At 32.9% G+C, this 8,874-nt stretch overlaps 1 long non-coding RNA gene across 1 annotated transcript; it reads left to right on the forward strand.

The window, feature by feature from the left end:
• Nucleotides 1-2,104: 2,104 nt before the first annotated feature.
• LOC131144411 (uncharacterized) lies at nt 2,105-3,699 on the forward strand. Its single transcript, XR_009133815.1, has 2 exons — nt 2,105-2,651; nt 3,087-3,699. It is a non-coding gene; the product is annotated as an uncharacterized LOC131144411 (long non-coding RNA).
• The last annotated feature ends 5,175 nt before the right edge of the window (nt 3,700-8,874 follow it).

Raw genomic sequence — 8,874 nt, forward strand, 5'->3', positions numbered from 1 at the left:
ACCAAATCCTGAACTCCGAGGCTCCTAAACAGTGAACCGAGTTCCAAAACCTACAAGTCATAGTACAGAATATGCTTACAAGACAGTTACCTACAAAACTACCGGATCAAAAATGAAAACCGAACCTTACCTCGATTTTTTGCCAAAACCCAAAAATCTCCGAAACGAGATTCCGATCTGTAGAATTGTAGAGAATCCTTCCACGATCATTGTGGTAACTTCCGATTCTTGATTCCAGTAACGATCGACGAAAAAATCTAGAGAGAGAGAGAGTGTAAGGAGAGTTTTAGAGAGAGAGATATATATCTTCTAAGTTACTTACTGAAGAAGTAATGAAAATTTCCTTTTATAGCCCTTTGACCCATCGGAATTTGTCGATGGAATGGTGTTCTCGTCGATGAATCTTTCACAGACTTCGTCAACGAATCTATGGCCTCGTCAATGAATCTGAGATCGCCGATTTTTCTGAGACTCCTCAGCTTCTCCTCGTCGACGAGTCTTTGAATTTCGTTGACAAGAAGAACAAAGGTTTCATCGACGAAATCCGGCTTTGTCGACAAAATATGCCAAATCCCCAATTTGTCCCTCTCTTATTTATTTAAACCCATTTATCACGGTTTGGATTCTTACATATATATATATATATATATATAATAAAATTTCTTTGATATTTCACAACTTAAATTTAAATTTTAAATTTGATTCTATATAAATTTAAATGTAATATAATATAAACATTAATTTTAATTTTAATTTAACTCTTAATATTCATACACGGAATTATCCCTTTGTCAACTTAGATGCCAACCAGTTTGTATTTGTATATGGATATATGGACAATTCCATCATCGGTGGCCACAAGAAAATCAAATTATCCTCAATTTCTGACATTTAATGAGGTAGTGACCCATGACTCATTAAAAAAAGAAAGAAAACTTTTTTTCTCTTTTTCCTTTTTGTTAACATCATGGGACATTTTCAGATGTTTGCATTACTATGCCCATGACATAAATAATAATCTTAGATCATTCTAATCCCACCTCTCTCTCTCTCTCTCTCTCTCTCTCTCTCTCTCATGTTAGTCTTTCTTAAAATTTTGAAAAATTAAAAATACAAACTTCACTAATATTTTAAATCTCACCTACTTACCTTAAGATTTCAAAAATATCAAACTTCTTCTAAGGTTTTATTTTTGGGATACTTGCACCTCTAAAAAATCTTGATTTTTTTTTTTTATAAAATATAAAGGGAGGTTTATAAATTTTGAAACTTTATGAGAGGTTCATGTAATTTGACTTGAACAATAGAAGAAAAATAGAAAGAATGTCAACTAAGAAAGGGGAAAAAATAGGGGGGAAAAAAAAAACATGTACTGGAAGAGAAAATTATGGAATAGGAAGAGAGAGAATATTGACGGTGAAAATTGTGAAATAGTTCGGAACTAGTTTTGATTTTTTTTTTTCTATTGATGCTTGCATTGATCTAATATTACGCACTTCATAATGACTTCTTTAATGTGAATGTGCTATATATGTATAATATACATGAAATGAGTCGTAATTATAGTAAAAGCTTAATTAGGACATTCGAGGTATTTGTGTTTATGTTATTTTTGTTAGGCACTTTTTGAAAATTTTATTATTAAATTGTGTAATTTTGATATTAATTAAAGTAAGAGTAAATTATAAATATTTTAAATAAAAGGAAAAGTCTATTAAAACTACGATAAAATAAAATAAATTAAATGTGAAATTGAAGGTTCTCACCTCTCTTTGTTAATAAAAAATCTTTCCTTTATACATATCTAATAACAAAAAATAATTTATTTATCTCCTAACAATTATTATTCAATAATATTAAAATAATTATGTGAAAAAAAACATCCCATTATTTAGATCTTATGCATTGCGCAGTGGTATGGACACACTTGAGATAGAGAAGAAAAATATTATTTATATTTGAAATTTGCATTTTAAATTCACACCCCGCATTTGATTTATAATATTATAAGTTTTTAAATTTTAAGAAATTAATAATTTGAGAAAAATGTCAAGTCAGAAAAATATAAAAATGAATAAATATAACGGCTCACACTCAAACGCCTAGCAATTGTGGAGTAAGGAGGGTAGATCTGTAGAGGCTCTAATTTTGTTTTCCCATTCCTAACGAAAATACCTCTCACTCCCTCTCGAAAGCCTCCGCTAGAATGCGGGTTTAATTTGCGGCGAGGACAGCTGATTGTCAGTCTTAGGGTTACGACGAGCTCCGTCCATCCTTAAGGCTAGTGAAATGGCGTCGGAAGACATGGTTGGGAAGGGAAGAAGTGAGTCTGCTGTCGAGATGATCGTCAATATGGCCGAAGAGGCGAAGCTTGCCAGCGAAGGAGTTAAGAATAATAGTAAGAATCCACTGGTATTGGCTGTTCATCACTGGCATTGAGCTTTGTATTCGATTAGGGCTTTGTGCATGAAGAAGCAAAGCTTTCAACAACTATTATCGCCTATCAACAAACAAAGATCCGCATGCCAAGAAGGTGCTGCAGGAAACTGCCAATAGAGGCGTATTCGATTCCCCAAAGAATTGGACAATGTAAATTGTAAGCCAATTAGGGATCTGCGTTTGCTTTTGAGTCACTACTGCACTTTACTCTGGTAATCGCCCTCTGTTTTTTTTTTTTTTTTTGTTCTTTCCTGTCCAGGTTCTGTGATTTCTTTTGTTTGGTTCTTTTTCTTTTTAAACTACTAAATGCATTTAGTTTCCCGTCCGATGCATTGGTTCATCAGTAGGCTGGATGAATTATCAGCATAACAAAGAAAATAGATATTCCAACTCCGAATATTCAGATTTCTCTGGTGATCTGCTTCTTATTTTCAAAGTCTCTCTTAATTTTAAAGATTCGTTTATTCAATAAATTTTCAGAATATTTAGATTTCTTCAGTGATCTGTTTCTACATTTAGGAGTTTTTCTTAATTTCAATAAAATTTCTGCTCACTTTTAAAATTTTTTAAAAGAAGAATATATTTTGGTACTTGGTTTGTTTAATTAAAAGAAATTGCAAAACTGACGTCAAGTGTTACTGTTCCAGCTAATTTGAGATTCCTAGCAAGAAAGATATGCAGCATTCTTTGATCTGGTCAAGCAAGCTGATATTAGTGGTGTTGTAGAAACAGTATCAGTCTTGACGTTCAAACAGGTATGTGGATGCTTTTATCTTGTCGCTGTTGTACTGTTCAAGAAACAAAGAGTTATACCCCCGGGCGCTGGCTCGGGTGGCAAGGGCGACCCGGCTGAGCCTGTGACCCAAGTTAGCTGCTCGGATCGATTGGTGCTGCCTTGAGCAAATCCCGATTTACCTCCCTGCAGGGTCTTGGGGTGGGTTCTGTGGGGCGTGAGGATTAGTCCCGGCTGTGATGCATCCCAGGGTAACCTGGTAGATGCCGGTTGGGGATACCCGGACGTTATCCAAAAAAAGAAAAAAAGAAAAAAAAAAAGAAACAAAGAGTTATGAAAGGCACGCGACTTTTGATTCTTTATACAAAGATTTTACGGGCCACAGAGGCTTTGATTTGCATATTCAGGGTTATTATATTATTTACCATTTTATATTGTTCCTTCAACTTCATTTAGAATTTGGTGCTTCTCCGTGAGTTATGTAGCTGTAAAACCAAGACATTGTTTGCTTTAAAAAATATTTATTGAATTTTTATGAGGAAAATTCTGGTGTAAGGACAAATCTTGTTCTCCATAAGTTAAAAATGATATAATAAATTTTCTGCAATCTTATTAGATAGTACACACCCACGCACATACACATATATTTGGGGTAATCTAGCGGCTGAATTGCTAGTTAAGTAATATGTTCAATGCATTATTATACGGTCAGTGTTGGAGTGGTTTTCAGGTAGCCAGAGCCGAGTGTTTGATTATCTTTATGCAATTGTTAGTGTAGCAAATAAACCATGCAATCCAAGGGCCTATACCTAGGCAAAAACTAAGCTCCTACTCACGACCCTGTAACAAGCTATATCAAGTAAGAAGTCTAGAACAATTAGTTCATAAGAACCACCATTGTATAACTATATTCATCAACAGATGCCAAAAAGTCTAGGGTTTGTTAGGCATGCTCGTATGATACCTAATCATAGAATTCTATGATACGAAGAGGAATATATTGATTTTTTCCCAATTGGTTGGACTGTAGGTGTGATCATTTACTTTACGCGTGAGGTCTATGTGTTGAACTGCTTATCTACCGATTACCACCCATAGAGGAGTCAGGTTCAGCCTCAATAGGAAAATCAAATGAAGCACCTAATGACTCTCTAGTGATCACTATAGCGAAATTTTGAATTTTAAGGACTTTAAATGTATAGAAAAATGAAAGAGAACTGACTTGTTAAGTCAAATCATGAATAAGATAGTGATTGTAAAGTGAATAAATTGCTTAAACTTTTCATTACAAAATTTATCAATGTAATGACACATACATTAAACAACAATAAAATTTGGAGTGCATATCACAAAATAAATAACAATTATTGATATAAAAGTTGGATAAAGATTTTTAGTTTTTCCTCATTCTCATTACAAGATCCAAACACGACATAATTCATAAGATTAGATTTTTCTTCACATTTAATAACTGACCACCAGCCCCTTTTACAACCGATGTTGGATAATATTGTAAAGAATTCCCAAAATGCTCCATCTTAGTCTTTTTGACAAAAAATAATATAAAAGTAGATCTTGTAATAAAATGACATATTAATTACGTGAAAAGAACATTATCCACCATACATACATACACATAATATATTATTATTATTATTATTATTATTATTAAGATTTTATTTTTTCCTTATTCTCATTATAATACCCAAACACAACATAATTCTTTTAAATTGACAAGCTCAACCAATAAAAATGCAAATAATAATAATAATAATCCTCCCACCGCCGGCACTCATCCTTCGCCACAGGCTCTGCCCTCGGAAGCTGGTCCAAGGCAGCAAAGCTGATCCATTAGGGCCATCCATCTGGCGACCCAGATGATGATGATGATCAGCTTTTGATCGGACGACTGGATTCGGCATTGTGGTGGCGAAGCAAACCGGCATGAACCCACAGGGGTATGGAGCGGCCATTGTGTGTCCTTCGATTAGATAACTAAGAGAAGTAAACTCAAATGCATCATACAATGGACTCCCACAATCCCATATCAGCATTGATCCTCTCTTCTCCATTCTCTCCTCTCTCTCTCTCTCTCTCTCTCAGTCTGCAAACTGGTGCAGCTCCGTGCAGCTCTTATATAGGAAAGGGGGTGACCACAAATTTTGGTAATTGATCCTTTTTGGTAGAAAATAATAACAAAGAGGACCTCGTATCATATTTAGATACTGCTTATCCGGCACTCATAAAAAAACTACCATTATTTTTTTTTTCCAATTTATATAATAAAATGACATATTTGTCAACTTATTTATTAATTGATTGGGTTCAAATTGACCCGTTAATAAGCGAGTCTCTCCTTCTTAGACTGAAATTTGTTTTAAACGGATGGATAACAGATTTTGTTTGATGCTAAAGGAGTTGTCATTGATGATATTTCTAAAGAAAGATGATCCTCTTAGGATTCTACTACAGTATTTAATGACATTTGGTTATATCAATTTTCACCCATTGGGTAGAGACCCATTTTGCTTACAAATTCTTTGCATTTGATAATAATCTAAATTTTATGACCATAATTTTTAATCATGATAGTTGAAATATAATATACAACATGAAACATAGAAAGAATTTGTTTTTTTTTTTTATTGTTTTTTTTTTTTTTTATTTTCACCCATTTTTACTGATGTAAAAATCTTATGACAGTATCTTTCCTGTTATCAAAAATAATTTCCCAAATTTTCATTTCTTTTTTTTTTTTAGAGTACTCTCATTAGACCTCTCATAGTTTTATGTAAGTTCACAAACTTTTCATATCTGACAAATGCCAAATAAAATGCAAGCTAACCCTACTTATTAAATCTTTTTTATTGACTTTGTAAGTTGATCATTCAACCTCATCACCTGAATGAGCAAACAAAAAGATATTTCTAAACACCATTTGTATACCTATAGTTCTACTATATATTCTATGTAACAACATATATTTCATGTCATTAGTGGTGACAAAATGGGTCTCTACCCAATCGATGACCCGATATCCACCTGTTTAAAACAGATTTGGGTCTAAGAAGGAGAGACTCATTTATTAAAGGGTCAACTTGAACCCAACCAATTAATAAATAAGTTAGTCGGGTTTGAGTTGGTTACCTATGGGGTCACCCATTTAACTTTTAATAAAAAAAAATTAAATTCTCTATATATATATAAATTATGATATTTGATATACCACTATATGGCTATGTGGTAAAAAATTTCTTGTCAATATAAGTATCTTATTAACTAACACATTCCAAGAAACTTGTATAAAAAAATAAAGTGAGAAATATCTTACCACATAGCCATATAGTAGGCACCAAAAAACCTCTAACCATGTAGGACCCACCTCTCAGTTGTGTGGGACCTATAACAATGCATCTCACAATAGACTTGGCCGGAAATATCGTATATTCATGTGACATGACAAAAGGAGTGGTCAAATGGGTCAACGGGTGGGGTCTAAGTCGGGTCATAAATAGGTGGGACTTAAATAGATTGGGTTTGTGTTCACCCATTTACAAATGGGTGAGTAAATCAGAAATCCAATCCTGTCTAATTAATAAATGGGTTATAAATGGCTACTAGTTAAGTACCCGTTAAGAAATATATATAATATATTTATTTTAATTTTGTTTTCTTTAAAACTTCACGAAATATGAGTTAAATCATCTTTTTTTACAAAAACAACAGTCATTTATTCTTTTCTTATTATTATCTTAACATTTTTGAGTTAAGATATTATATATATAACCTTATTTTGGCTATTTCAGAGGCATGTGGCATTGAAAGTTTCCAAATCCGAATAGTTCCCTTTCATATTATCTTGACTACCTTGATTGGAGGCATGTGACATTGAGAGTTCCCAAATCTAAGTAGTCATCTTCAAGTTGTTCTCGCCATCTCAGAGGCATGTGACATTGAAAGTTTCCAAATCTGAGTGGTCCCTTTGAATCTGTTTTGGCTATCTTGGAGGCATGTGTCATTGAGAGTTTCCAAATCCAAGTAGCCTCATTCAAGTTGCATATTTATTTTTTATTTTTTTGCTTTTTTCATAAAGTAAAAATTAAGGAGTAAAATTTTCATTTCTTATAGTTTAATGTAAGGTCACATACTTTTTATGGCTTTTTGATTTTCTATAGAGGTTCACATTTCTATTTTATTACTTATACAACACTGCATAGGATTATGTATTGTCATTTAACTTTTAGTTTGTTATGCATTTACAACTTCTAGCTAATATAAGTTTTAAATAACCTTATTTTGATAAATAATTGAATTAGTTTGGAACTATTTGATTCTCAAATAATATCTTAATAATTATTCCACTTTAAAAAAAAATTGCTTGGTGGAAACAATTTAAACTTATGTGAAATAAATTAATATGAATTTTTTCTCTTAATTAAAATATGCAACTTATAAATATGAAACTTTTTAATCTTATTTGGAAGTGAATTACTGTAAGGATTTCTCTCCACACGCCTATGCTTCTTTTGTTGGTTGTCATTACCATTTGAGAATGGATATGAATAAATAGAGTATTATGCTGAAATATTCTTAAGTCGGATGCAATATGTTTTATGGCATTTAATTTATGTATTTGGTAATTTATTGACACCTTCCTTTGACTTTCCTTGCAAATTCATCTTTCTTTGAGGATTGAATTGGGACAAGAAAAATTAGGAGCCCCATTTTGCAAGGACATCATTTAAGTAAATTAAGTCAAATTTTTTTAGGCCATTTGGAAGCTCAAGAGAAGAGAATTATTGACTTATTGTAAAGCTCAACAATAATGCTACAAAGACCCAAGACAAGATCAAGTAGAAGGAAAGCCCCAAAAAATGATGAAGTGCAAGAACTGATGATGCCTCAAATTAAGATTATAGGAACCACATATTAAGAATGGTTTTGAGTAATTGGAGAAGGATTGTGAAAATGAATAAAATCTTAAAAGAAGACTTTGTTCTTGCACTTTCTATTGTAGGCAAATGTTTAGAAGACTGCTACCGATTAGTTTAGGAGTTTGGCATACTAAGAGTTCATTCAAGCACCATTCACAAGCTCATTTTGAGGCTCATTATTTATTATATTAGTGGGTTCATTTACCCTAAAAGGCTTAGGCACAAGCGTTTGGTTCAAGCTCTCTAATCAAATATGACTGGCTCCTTAAGCCCTCTAAAGGTTCAAACATCATAATTGCATTACTTCCATCCATTTGTAATACTCTATGCTCTTATCATAGGTGAATCAACCACTTGCATTCTACAAGTAAACCCAAGCCCAAGAAAGCAAATGAGATGAACCTTAAGCTTGAATTCATAATTCTACTTTCTAGTTACTCGAACCATGACTTCCAATTTTGCTACAAGTGAAAGCCTGAATGTGTTAAACTTTGGCTCACTTGCAATCCTAAGTGTTTACTTCCTCAAGTTCAAGCATCTCACAAATGTCAAATAAAATGCAAGTTAGGTATGTTTAGTTTTGTTGTCCTAGTTTGGTTGGCTGTTGGTGTTGGTTTTTTTGGGAGGGTTTTTCTGTACTCTCCCTTTTGTTTTATCTTGTAACCACAGCATTTTTTCGCCAAAAGTGAGGGTATATTAATAAATAAATGGAGGTGCGCCCTCTTTTAGTAAAAAAAAAAAAAAGTTGATCATTCAACCTCATCACCT

This window comes from Malania oleifera, chromosome 12, assembly GCF_029873635.1.
Source record: "Malania oleifera isolate guangnan ecotype guangnan chromosome 12, ASM2987363v1, whole genome shotgun sequence".
NCBI classification, from domain to species: domain Eukaryota; kingdom Viridiplantae; phylum Streptophyta; class Magnoliopsida; order Santalales; family Ximeniaceae; genus Malania; species Malania oleifera.